We start from the raw sequence: 14480 nt of genomic DNA on the forward strand, positions 1-14480 counted from the left end.
AATAGGCAGGTTTTCAAAATCAGTAGGTCTAAGATTGATACATGAAATATAATTTTGTGTCCATTGGGCCAAGAATAAACAATTCCAATTTTTCACTGTTGTTTAAAAATACTACACATGTTACCATGACCATTCTTAGATACCTAGTCATAAAATCTTATAGAAGGTACAAAGTACTGTTGAACAAAATTAATGAACAATTCTTGGAGCCACCTGAATTGAATTTGGTATAGTATATGCAGTAAAGTTTGAAAAATATTTTTCCAATTAGCGAGGCAACTGTTTTAGCACAAATCAAGTATTCTCCTGCTGATTTAAAATGTCACGTTTCAGGAGCTGGAGAATGATTGGCAGTTAAGGCTGCTGATGGCTCCTGCAAAGGACCCTAGGTCAATTCCCAGCACCCACATGGCAGCTCACAACCATTTGGGACTCCAGTTCTAGGGGACCTGATACCCTTTTCTGGCTTCAGCAGGCATCAGGCACATACATGGTTCATAGACCTACATGCAGATAAGCACTAATACACAAAATAATTTTATTTCTTTTATAGTTTTGGTTGTGAGCCTAGCCTTTAACAGCTGAGCCATCTCTCCAGCCCATTTTATTTCTTTTTAGTGATCCTTTTGATTAGCTCATAAAAACCAAACTACTTTAAATATTTTTTAAAAGTTTTCAAAATATTTAAGGGTCTGGAGAGACTGCTCATTGGTTAACAGTGTATGGTGCTCTTGCAGAAGTCTAGGGTTTGATTCCCAGCACCCACGTGGTGGCTTATAATTGTCTAATTCCAAGAGATCAAATGGCCTCTTCTGACTTCTAAGGGCATCAGGCTTACAGACTGACAAATACTCAGACACAGAAGCAAAAATAGATACTATTTTTCAAAATACATTTAACAACCAATCAAGTTTTACTAGCTATTCATGAATTAGATAGAACCCTATCTTTTAAAAATCCCATTGGGCATGAATGATCCGAATAGAAACAAGATGTTGTAATACAAAAAGAGACATTGGCTTATGCCATGATACTTTGGTTACAGAGCACTTCATATGAAGACTTGATTTTGGTTTGGTTTGTTACAGTATAGAAGAGAAACTCCTCTCGAATGAACGGCCTCCTATAAATTTTATTTCACACAATTCCATAATTCATTTCCTATACTGTCATTGCATTGTCTAATTTCGTGGCCATTACTATGTGTTCTGTAATTCTACCATTATTTCTCCCTCAAACTAATAGAATTTTTTTTTGCTGCAGTCAGAATAGACGTCTGCTCATTAAGAGAGAGGAAGTGTGGTTTGTCCATGCTGTGCCTTCCATTCAAGACAACAGGTTGCATGTAGTAGCTTTTAAAAGAGAATTCTGAAACCACCACCTCTCTTAATGTAGTAAGAGTGTTTACTAATTCACGTATGTTTTGATTTAGAAAGTCCCTAGTTAAAAGTCATAGCTCCACCACTTGCTATGTCATCATGGTGTATATGTCACAGTAACTCATAAAAAAGAAAAATACAAAAATCTTTCCTTTTTTTCTGCTTTTTGTGTGTGTGTATGTGTTGTGTGTGTGTTTTGTTGGTGGTGGTGGTATGTATGTGTGTGTTATATGTATATGTGTGTTATAGGTGTATGTATGTATATTATATGTGTATTGTGTTATGTGCATGTATGTATGTTATATGTGTATGTGTGTGTTATTTGTATATGTGTGTTATAGGTATGTATATGAATGTTATATGTGTATGTATATGTATGTATTATATGTGTATGTGTGTATTTGTTATATATATGTATGTGTGTATATATGTATGTGCATATATGTGTGTATATGTGTGTGCATGTGTGTTATATGTGTATGTGTACTATATATGTATATTATATGTTTGTATGTGTGCTATATGTGTATATTATATGTTTTTATGTATATATGTTTGTTATGTGTGTATGCATGTGTATATGTGTGTGTTATATGTGCATGTGTGCTCATGAATATGTAGGTATGCACACCAGTGCATGCACACCAAAGCCAATGGAGAGCATTTGATATCCTCTGTCACTCCCCACCTTATTCCTTTGAGGCAGATTCTCTCCCTGAACCTGAAGTTTGCTTTTGCTTTTGTTTTTCCAACTAGTACAGAAGTTGCCAGGCCTCAGGGACCCTCCATTCTCCGTCTTCCACAGAACTAGAGTTAGAGTCACATGGGGATCTCACCCAGCTCATTCCCTACATGATGGGACCCAGATTTAGTCTTTACAGCATACAGTAACTGAATTATAAACCCACCTCTCCAGCATCCAGCAAATATGTAACAGGATATTTCTGAGAATTGAATAAGATTATCAGTAGAGAGGGAAAGTGGTGGCACTACTGTACAGTGTCACCCTCAGCAGCATAAGGAGTCCCTAGTGTCTTAGGAAACTGGCCTTAAACCAGACTGGATTATGGCTTCAGTACAGGGGAGGGGGAGAATCAAGCCATTCAGTTTAAAACACTGTGGGATTTTTGTTATTGTTGTTCTTTGCTTGGTTGGTTTGGTTTTGGCTTCTTGAGACAGAGCCTCTCTATATAGCCCGGCTGTCCTAAAACTTTATGTAGACCAGACTGTGATAGAACCTACAGAAATCCTCCTGCCTCAGCCTCTGGAGTGTTAGAACTGAAGGTGTATACCACCATGCCCAGCCAGAGAATAGGCAAAGAGACAGAAATAACAAAGGCAAGCCTGCCTTAAACAAGACACAAGGACAGTATCAACTCCCACAAGTTGTCTGCTGAACCCTACCTGTGCACCAGCACTCACACACACAACTTAGGTAAGCAAATAAATGCATAGTTTTCAGTTCCAGAGAAAACAGTGTTGTGGTGGCTCAGGTAAGTAACCCTATCACACAGGAGCTGGAGGCAGAGGGGCCAGGGTTCAAGAGCAGCTTAGCCACACACTCTTCTCCTAAAAAAGCACCCCACTCCAAAAAGGGGGCTGGCCATGATGCTGGCCCCTTATGTTATATTTCATAGACTAATGAGTTATAAAAATAAGTAAATAAATAAGTTAATTAATTATTAATTAATTAAAAAAGGTATTTAAAGAAAATTAAATGGAAAGAATTTCTGGGTGAAACAGCTCTGGATTAAATCAATCACTCACTCCTAGGGAAAAGAAAGACTCTTTCTGACTTGGTCAGTATGCAGTCGCTAAACTCTGCCTATAACAAGTACATAGAAATTTCAGAAACTGGGAAATCCACGAAGCTCTGCAGAGGTTTGAACAGCAGAAAGAGGGTAAGGGAACTGGAGTCTGGCCAGCCGCAGCCTTGGGTACCCCTCACCCACCTAACAGAGCCTGTTCTGTGTTCTTACACAGCGAGCAAACAAGAACATGTTGTCTTTTGATTAGGCGTGAGGCAGTAACACCACCACGCAGGCTCATTCTGTATTCAAGGTGGGCTGCTGGAGAACAATTTGTTTCACAACCAAAAGTTGACAGAACAAATCCAAAACATTTCCACGGACATGTTTACACGGGCGGCGATTGGCATCCGCGGTGGGTCTGAAGGTGTGCCTGAAGTCCCTCATGCTTTTTGTAACATTTTCAAATTCATCGCTGTCTTCTGGATGACAGGAAATTCAGGTCTGCCTTCCTCCTGGGAGATCTTTATTCACAGACAAGTCAAAAACCCTTGACAAAAGGCAACCAAGGGAACTTGTTGACCTTTTAGCTGTCTGCCTAACATCAGGGCAAGTATTGTTCCCTGATAAAACAAGAAATTCAATTTAAGGGGAAATTTAGAAGGTATTTGAGGCATTCCTGTTTCATTTTCCCTCTCGGCTGTCCTTCAAACGGAGAATGAATGTAAATAAACAAAGGCTGCGCTCCCTTCTGAGGATTCAGTAACAAATATCTGGTCTCACAGCGTGATGTAAATGAGACATTGTCTGTCTCCTTGGTTATTCCTTCCTTCCTCACCCTTTCCGTGGACACACATACACATTCACACCGCGTGCTGGCACATAAATTACCGACAAGGAAGCCTCGTTTCTTTGCTATATCATTCACTTTACCCACACCATGTGTTAACATCTTGAAAAGCTATGTTCATTTATAACTGAGGGGAGAGGACGTCCCGATAATGCATCATGAAACACTTCTTATTTGTATTATGTATCCAGACTGGAAATGGTCCGATTGAAATCTTGTTATGCTTTTAATTATACAGTGGCTTACAGAGGTTGCGATTTGATTTTAATGCATATTGACTAATGAAAATATTTCTCTCTCTTGGCGCTGATGAAACGCTCATTCAGCATGGGTGATTTAGTTAGTGCCAGGAACTGCGCTGGGATTATAAAGTCAAATCAGACAGGCTGTGCCTCCGAGAGGGAAGAGCCTAAAGAAGGACAGACAGCACAGCGGCTGATCACCAAAGGGCCTGAATCGCATCCATGGCTTTTAAGAGAAACCTCTCCTCCACGAGGTACTCCAATTTTTGCTTAATAGAATCTCATGTTTCTGTAACTTCTACAGAGACCTCGTATTTGAATCTGCTCCCACTAAACTCAGCACTTCTGGGTAACATAATAATTCAAGGCACTTTGAGGTACCCTGTGCGAGGCTGGAAGTGAGAGCAAGGAGGTCTTAGATCTATGAAGCCTTTCTCTTAAAACAGCCAGTTGAGGCAGTTACATGACATGGTACAAGATGCTAATAACCATTCACGTCTTTGGGATTATCAATTACTAGAAGAAATGTGCTGCAGATGCCTGCACTGGAGGACTCCTGCCTTCTGGGGAGACTTGAGTTACCTTCTGTCTTTCATCTTTGCACTCGCCGTACCAGAACTCTGCTAGGGTAAAAATCACTTTCAGTCTCCAACCAAAAACCAAAGCTAAACAAAATGAGAAGGGCACATGGTGAGCGCCAAGCTGAGAAAGAACGCTTTCATGATCTGGTCTTCATGGGAAACCTGATTCTTTACACAGAGGTGTCTGGGTTTGAAAGTGAGATTCATCTCACGGAGCAGGTACGTCAAGGTTGTTTGTCCTCTCTAATTCATCTACTGAATGCAGACTTCTGTTCTAATGGTTAACCCAAAGTCAAATACTCTTTCTATAGAAAGATGGAGAACATGGGCCACTCACTCCAAAATCCCTGTAGGCAGCTCCTAAAGCCAACTGTCCCACTGCAGGTAGCATGGCAAGCAAGACCTTAGCAAAACGAGTCAAACATCACTGCACGCACATGTAGTCCTTTATAAGATTCCCAACACCAACACCACCCCTTAATGTTCTTGAGCTCAGAGTGTTAGGAGTAGAATGTTTGCACAGCACAGCACTCCAGCGGCATGACTTTCAACTCAAGTTTCCTCTCATATCATGCTTACTCTCCAATCTATAGCAGCAATGTGGCATGCATTTGACATTGTTTATCAGGAGGCCAGGCAACAGACTGAATGAACACACACACACACACACACACACACACACACACACACACACACACACACACACACTGGATGCTTTACCAAGAAGGTCAACACCACATGTTTTTATTTTGATGACATATTTCAGGGCATATATATATATGCATACACACACACACACAGACACACACACACACACACACACACACACACACACAGATCTCTCTAAAACTGAACTGGTTTCTGCCAACAAGGAGTGAGATTTTCTTGACTGTGAGACTGGTGGAAGGCTGGTCAAAAGTCCATGGCATAGGCCATGGAGGGGAAGCTGCTACTGCTGCTACCACTACTACCAGTACTACTACTACTACTACTACTACTACTACTACTACTACTACTACTACTACTGTTGTTGTTTGACTCAATGGACCGATGTCCCCATTAAATTGTCTTCTAAATAACTCTTTTTATGTCCATAAGTTAGTACTACCATCAGCACTGGACACGGCTTGTTTCAGTGAGGAGTAGTAATTGCAGAGACCCATAAGTAGTCAAAGTATTGAGAGAGGTGACTGTTGGTACTTAATCAGAAATGGGACATCTATATCAACTTTTCTGAGGCTCAGTCAAAATAGAAGGAAGAGTAAGATGTGAGGACTGCAGGAAGGGTAAGATGCGGTAGAATATTGTCTTCTGGACAGGATTGCAATTTCAAACACACAGAAATTTTGATTATCTGCTCATGAACCCTTAGTACCCTTGATTTAGTGGGAGTGGCTCAAGGCGCTCCACCTCTACCTGAAGAGTTATATGCAATTATGTGCTGATAAGGAAGTGAGAGATATTTTCTTCAGTGGGGGCGAACAACCTCTCACCCTTGCTTCTTTAACCCTAATGGAATGCAATGAGTCATAAAATAAACAAATCGCACGCACACACACACACACACACACACACACACACACACACACACACACAACAACAACAATAAAAAGAGACATAAAAGCAGAAACTAGTTAGGAAGACAAAAGAGAAAACTGAAAATGGGAGTGGACAAGAGAAGGCAACATAACTGAATATGAACATGTCCTAGTTTGCTTTCTATTGCTGTGAGAAAGAGCATTACCAAAACAACGTGAGAAGGAAAGGGCTTATTTCATCATACAGCTTATGGCCTGTCATGAAGAAAATCAAGTAGGAACCTAGAAGCAAGAACATGGCCATAGCACATGGAGGAACATTGTTTGCTGGCTTGCTTACTCTCCACGGCGTGTGTGTGTGTGTGTGTGTGTGTGTGTGTGTGTGTGTGTGTGTGTGTGTGCGTGTGTGTATCCTAGGACCATCATCCCTACAATGGTGCCAACCTGTGGATGGGTCCCTCCCACTTTAATCATTAATCAAGAAAATCCCCTACAGACACCCATAGGACAATCTGTTGAAGTTCTCTCTTTTTAGATGATTAGCGGTGTCAAGGTCACAAAAAAGTAACCAGCACACACGTTATTATATATAATTAATATAGGCTAATAAAACATTAAAAGATTACTCTGATGGTTTATATATGCTTGGCTCAGGGAGTGACACTATTAGAAGATGTGGCCCTGTTGAAGTAGGTGTGTCACTGTGGGGATGGACTTAAGACCCTCACCCTAGCTACCTGGAAGTCAGTATTTTTCTAGCAGCCTCCAGATGAAGATGTAGAACTCTCAGTTCTCCCTGCACCATGCCTGCCTAGATGCTGCCATGTTCCCACCTTGATAATGGACTGAACCTTTGAATGTATAAGCCAGCCCCAATTAAATGTTGTCCTTATAAGAGTTGCCTTGGTCATGGTGTCTGTTCACAGCAGTAAAACTCTAACTAGGAAAATCACAAAAATTTTAAAATAGGTCAAGTAGAGGTATATTACATTGTATCTGATACATACATATAAAGATATATATGTATAATATACACACATGCACATACATATATACATGTATACTTACATATATAAAGATATATACATATAATATATACACAGGCATATGCATATAGTATATATACTTAATATTAATTTATTATATAATATATTTGTAATAGTATATAATATACTACATGTATTATACAATATTCTATATATTATTATAATGCCATATATTATATATGTAATATAATATACTATATATAATTATTTATTTATTATATCATTATATAGTATTATATGTAGTATTTTGCAAATATATTATAATGTATGAATATATAATATATATTGTAATATATAATACATAATAAATATTATTAACTATAATATATCATCCTCATTATATATTATATGTAATTTTATGATAAATTATACATAATAATTTATGATATGTTATTATATCTTATTACTTATTTTATATAACTAATTATTATGTTTAATTACATACAGTCATAGATTATATTTATGTATATTTATAAATATATTATGTACAATTACTTTTATATAATATATAAATAATATATCATTAATTATATATACCTATATTGTTTGAAATTATATTGGAATTAATAAATATAATTATATTATTTTAATTGATTAATGATAAATATAATTATATTATAGCTATATTGTGCTGTGATTAATAATAAATAATATATAACTATCTGTGTTTTATTTATTATATTATTTTATTTATTGTTTTATAGATAATTATATATAGTATTATTATATACACTATATTATATGTCTATATTATATAATGTATAATTGTTTTATATAATTAGATGATATAATTATTTTACATGATATAGATTATATAATTGTATTATGTAATTAGGTTATCTAATGTAATTGTGTAGTATTGTGATTAGTATATTATAATGATAAAATTATAAATTATTAAATCACATAATTATATATTAACACTTAATATAACTGACCCCAGTTATGTTCTCAGCCAGGTGCTAGAGAAACACCTACCCTGAACCCTTATAATTTGCTGAAATGAATCAGGGGTGAAGTCTGTATATATGCTCCACACCATGCATGCAGTAGCACTCACTATTGATTCATACTATACCTGGTTCAACACTCAAGTCCACCACAACTCTTTCACCGGTTTTATCTTCAGACTTGTCCACTGTTCTTCTAAGAGCTCTTCCTTTCACCATTTCCTACAGCTCTTTAAACATATTTCATCCTCAGGTAAGTATGTTTTACTTTTAGGGACCAGTGAGGTGGTGCAGTGGGTAAAGACAGCTGCTACCAAGCCTGATAACCTAAATCCAAGACCCGGGACCCACAGAGAATTGATATCTTTGACACTTGACATTCACATGCACACATTCAAACACATGCAGAAAGCGAGAGAGAATAGATAGATAGATAGGTAGGTAGATAGATAGATAGATAGATAGATAGATAGATAGATAGATAGATAGATAGATAGATAGATAGAGACGGACAGACAGATAGATGAGAGATAAAATGATTTATTTACATGAGATTTACAGTGTATATAATATTCTTATACATATCTCTCAATCCTCACTGTAATTCTGTGAGGTGAGAAGACTCTTACAAACTCAGATTACCTTGTCCTATTTGCATCTTCATGGTCTTTAGTCCAAATCATTCCTTTTCAGAAGTATAGCATCGGCCCCTGTCCTGTTCCAGGGTTGGATAGCGTCAGTAGATGGCTACATGACATCAACAGTGGCAACCTCCTGGCAAGAAATTATGACTTCTAAATGAGTTTCTCTCACCATCCACAAGGCCATGATGCCATGTTTTATTCCAGCCAACTGGAACTTTTCATCTCTAGATTAAATATGGCTAAATATAGCTAAATATAACACTTAATGTAAAATGTTGGCACAAAGCTACAGTTCCTGTGAGTTCTTTGTTCTTCCAAAAGATATGTGTTAAAGGAGGAGGGAAAAAAGACATAGATTAAAGCAAAGGAGCACACTTGAGTGCAATTAATCACTAGATGTTTATTCCATAAGCAAGATTGAGAGATTAGTGCAAAAGAGTCCTGCTAAGGGAAACAAAGGATCAAGCAGTGTAGAAGAAATTACTGAAAATATAGACCCACCACATTCTCCTGGTCGACAAAGACATGATTAAATGGGAGTGACCAGAACTCTTTCTTCCTCTACACAATGCCATGTTGCTGACCTGGTCCTAACTGAAGTTCAGTCTGCTCAGAATTCTGGAAAATACTCGCACCACCTTTGACCTGCAAGTCAGCCTTAGCTCAAACTTTAGATCCTTTATTTTTTAATTGAATATCATGGTTTCTGAGTGTACTGGGCCCTGGATGGTCTTATCATCACTCACTGGGAGATGGGTACCCTAGCACATGACTCATGTCCCATTCAATATAATCTTACTGTGGCCACTGAAGTAATTTAGAGACACGTTGTCAACATGTTGAACTGTGTGCCTCAAATTCAGCCCATTCAGTACCTTACAGCTAAAGGCGGGTTTGTTCTTTCAGCTGGGGCAGTTGGTTCTGCAACAGAACAAAAGATAAGATGTGGATTTATAGTTAAATTTTAAAAATAAAAAAGGTTGAATGCTCTTTTGGAACCCCATTTCCTTTACACAAAACTTGAATGACAGAAAGAGAGAGAAACAAAGAGACAGAGACAGAGAGAGACAGAGAGAGAGAGAGAGAGAGAGAGAGAGAGAGAGAGAGAGAGGAAGGTAGGTAGAGAGACAGAGAGATAGAGAAACAGAGAGCACATGCTTGGTCATCTACTTTTTACCTTGTAATCTTCCATGTGCCAGATGTAATTGTCTCAGGGGCTTACTCCTGAATCAGCTCACCCTTTCTCGTACTTTTGGAACTCTGGCTGGTTGATTCAACTCTGATTCAAAGTCCTCTCCAAGTTCACAGATTCAATCTGACCTCTCTCGGTTTCTCACTGAATTGCTCTGCTTCAAACTATCCCTGGCAATTTGTTCTAATATGGCTCCTTCTTAACCTCTGGCTCCTACTGCCTCTGCTGACCTACGATAAACTGAACAAACTCAGGAACTGACTCAGCTCCACTACACTCACTGCGTAAACTCCCAGCTGAGTGACTGACCCTGAGCTGCTCTTAAATACCCTTCTCGTTCTTGTGCTGCTCTCCTGGGAGTTGGGCATCTCATATCTCTGACTGACTCTGTCGAATCAATTTTTACACTAAAGTTGTGTACTAAGGGTGTATCTGTACTCCAGCAGGAGGGATTAAAGGTGTGTGGTGTGTCTGCATTCCCAGCAGTATCACACAGACCTAGGTCTTTGGGTGTGATCCTTTGCCAGAGAGCTATGTTGCAGGATTAAAATTCCTCCACATTACCTCCTTAGAGGTTATCTTTGGCTTAAGACTGCTCCTATAGGAATAGAGCAGCCTGTCTCCTAGCACCTTAGAAATCCCATGTAGTCAAAACATGTGCACTCTGTTCTGAGGAAGAAGAATTGAGGCTAACCAAGGCCCTTTAGGGGGACCATTGCCAACAGACAAGCAAACTGTTAAAACTGAAGAATGTAGAGCACTAAGAGGACTTCTGCCTGCATGAAACCTGGCTGTTTCTCAGTTCTACGTGTGAAAAATCAAAAGGTGTTTCTTCCTGCACCATCGCTACCTTCATTAGGTGACATTGTAGGTACAGGATGGGTCCTCAGTTTGTTTACTAAGCTTCTAAACCAGTGGTTCTCATACCTCCCCACCCCCTCCAGTCCTCCACCCCCCAGTTCTCAGCTTTCCTATTGCTAGGACCCTTTAATACAGTTCCTCATGTTGTGGTGATCTGGCACCCCCCTTCCCCCACAGCCATTAAATTATTTTCTTTGCTACTTCATAACTATACATTTGCTTCTACTATGAATCTTAATGTAAATATATTTTTTGGTGAACTTAAGGAACCCCTGTGGAAGGGTTGACACCTTACTTCCATCCCCCGACACAAGAAGTCATGGCACAGGTTGAGAACCACTGTTCTAAACCATTAGCAGTTTAAAAAGACATACTTTAGAGAGAATAAAGAAGCATCAGTTAACTTTCATTCTTTTAGTGATGAGGTGCCAAAGCTCTCTACTTTGTCTCATTTTGATGATTTTAGAAGATACTTATATTCAAAAATGGCATAGCCAGATAGCTGTAAGTAGTTTTAGAGTGACTTTAAGGTTCTACCTACCTTGGGGCTATAAAATATACAAAATACTGCTATGGTTCTCAGAGGTGTCCCCCACTTAATTAAAAGGCTGTAAAAGCTCAGGAGACTTCCAGATTAATTTTAAAGACCCCTTGTGTGAAGTTTGCAATATACTCTGAAAAATGCCGCTGTCACAGCTGCTCCTGATGAGACTTGAGCTCCAACCTGTGCCTCTGCTGCAGTCTGTGCAGCCACTGCTGCCAGGTGGCAGCGGCTTCCTCGCAGCATCCTCTTCCTGGCTGCCTTGAGGGAATAAGGCCGCATCTCCCTGGGAAGCTCCCACCAGTGACTCTCGAGAAATCTGTCTGCAGAGAAGAGATGGCAAGCATGCTTGAAAATTTGAATTAATTGCTGTCATCAGCACCCTGCTTTCTCCCCCTAGTGCTGAACTTTTGACATTGAGACAGTTATTTATTTATGGGTAGTCATAATATTTATAATTTTCTTGGGTTTCTTTTACAGGATCACTGTCAAATGCATTTATTCTAATTGGGTTGAGCCTTTTTTTTTTTAATTACATAGAAAACATCTTCATTGCTCCAAAGTAGATAACCTGGTTTAAGGCTCAGTCTGCCTCACTTGAAGGAAAAGGAAAAGAGACTGGGGGAACAACTTAGAGGGGAAAGGAAGCAAACCAAGGGCCAGAGATGGGCTCTGCAACCCTCATGCAAAAGATAGAACTGCAGTACCTGTCTGTAATCCCAGCACTGGGAGAAGGAGAGGGGAGATAGACACAGAGATCCCAGGGTCTCGTGGCTAGCCATTACAACCTAAACAGGGATCTCTGGGTTTAATATGAGATCCTATCTCAAAAAATACAGAGAATTATAGAAAATTACACCCAACCTTGACCTCCACCTTCCCTATGTGCCACAAACATGCATAGTAGCACATAGGCCACACACAAAGATAAGGGGCAGAGGAAGCAGAGAGAAGAAGAGAGGGAGGGAGGGAGGGAAGGATGGACAATAGCAAAAAGAATACCAACTGTCTTTGACCATGGCCTGTGGCATATACTATGGGAGCAGTTAAGACAGCAGTGTGATTGGAAACGCTTTGTGGATGTCCCTCATTGTGTCAACACAGCTCTGATTTGTACCTATGAGTGTAAGTGTGACCACAAAATCAGCCATTTGCAAGAGAACTCCTTCCTACCTTCAAAACTCCCAAAAGGTTTTCCATCAGCCCCTTGCTATTAAATAGTCTGTATCTTGTTTTGTCTTGTTGCAGGGCTAGCGACTGAATCCGTACCTCACAAAATCTAAATAAACACAGTACTCTGAGCTTTGCCCCAGGTTTACTTTTCTTTTAAGACCATTGGAAAGACATTAGTAATATCCTTGATGAGGGAATGTTTCAACATTGTGAGACCTTAAGGAAGACATTTTCATCACCTAGATTTTGATTTTTGAAAGAAGCATCTTGCATAAATTTTATGGTAGGAATTTATAATGAAAATATTTCTTAAGTATTTTAGTTAACCAGAGACTTTTTGTTGGTTGGCTGGCTGGCTAATTTATTGGCTGGCTGTTTGTTTGTTTGGTTGGTCGGTTGGTTGGTTTTGACCAGAGGAAAATAAAAACTAACTTTGGTGCAGAATAATGTGTGTTACCTTCTCCAGCTCTGCTTCATTTTGTTTTTTTTTTTATTTCTGATATAAAATCAATTTTCACTATGTACAGTACAATTAACTTATATGACTGATCTTAATTTCTTGGGTTGAGACTTAGAAGTCACTGGGACACCAAGGCTGTAAAGCCTCAGGCCCCCTGCTCTCTTGCAGTCTTGTGGATGTCCTTGGGCTTGTGAATGATGACTTGTCTCACCTTGGCCCTGGCCCTGTTGCTGTGTGTCCCATGGGAAACAGGAAGAGCAGTCAAGTTCACTTCCAAATGGCTACCTTTGCTTCCTAACCATTCAGGTGAAGGACCATAATAATCAGTCCCTCTCTTTCCACCTCTGACCTATGGAGGGCTTGTACCTCAGTGGTACAATGCTTGCCTCACATGCAGAGACCTGAGTTTCATCCCTCACCACACATACAAACAGACACCTAATTTCAAAACAAGAGTTAAAGAAATAATCTCTCTCCTTCCTTCCTCTTGTTTTCCTTCCTTCATTTCTTTCTTTCATTTTTTTCTTTCTCCTTCTCTCTTTCCTTTCTTTTTTCTAATGATCAAAAGGAAGATCGTTATGGTTCCCTAGATTGTCCTTGAATCTCATACCTCCTGTCACTGCCTCTCTGCCGGGATTATAGGTACACATCACTGTACCGCCTGATCAAATCATGGTCTGGATTTGGTGGTAGTGATGTTTTTGACTGAATTTGTCTTTTATGGTTTTTAAAATATCCCACTGCATAGCTCAGCTTGGCCTAGAACTTGCAGTGTAATTTCATCTGATCTCAAATCATGATCCTCCCGCCCCAACCTTCCCAATCTGGGATTACAGACGAGTACTGCAACACTTTCTATCTTGTATTAAGGTAAACCTACACCATTTGCTACACCATTACCTCGACGCTTGATTTTTACATGGAAATGTATTGAATTAAAATGATCATACCATCTTGTTTTCCTAGTGGCATGGAGAGATATGTGATGGTAACAAAAGCCAAAGCTGGGCCCACATGGTTATCAAGCACCTTTCCCAGCATTGCTTATAAGAGACACAAGTCATGGCACTGTGGCTGCCAACAGCCTCTGCCTTTCACGAGTATGTCATCGATCCGTTTCACATTTACTTGTAAGGTGGAAATCTTGTGCAGCCCCATTGAACTTGAACTTTCCAGTTTCCTTCCCCAGCCTTGGAAATTCTGAGATTCTGAGCATGCATCTCCATGAAGTCTAAAGCATGACCCCACCACCGAGTGACCTCAGCAAAGTTAAAG

This window comes from Rattus norvegicus, chromosome 18 (genome assembly GCF_021556685.1).
Source record: "Rattus norvegicus strain SHRSP/BbbUtx chromosome 18, alternate assembly SHRSP_T2T, whole genome shotgun sequence".
NCBI lineage: Eukaryota > Metazoa > Chordata > Mammalia > Rodentia > Muridae > Rattus > Rattus norvegicus.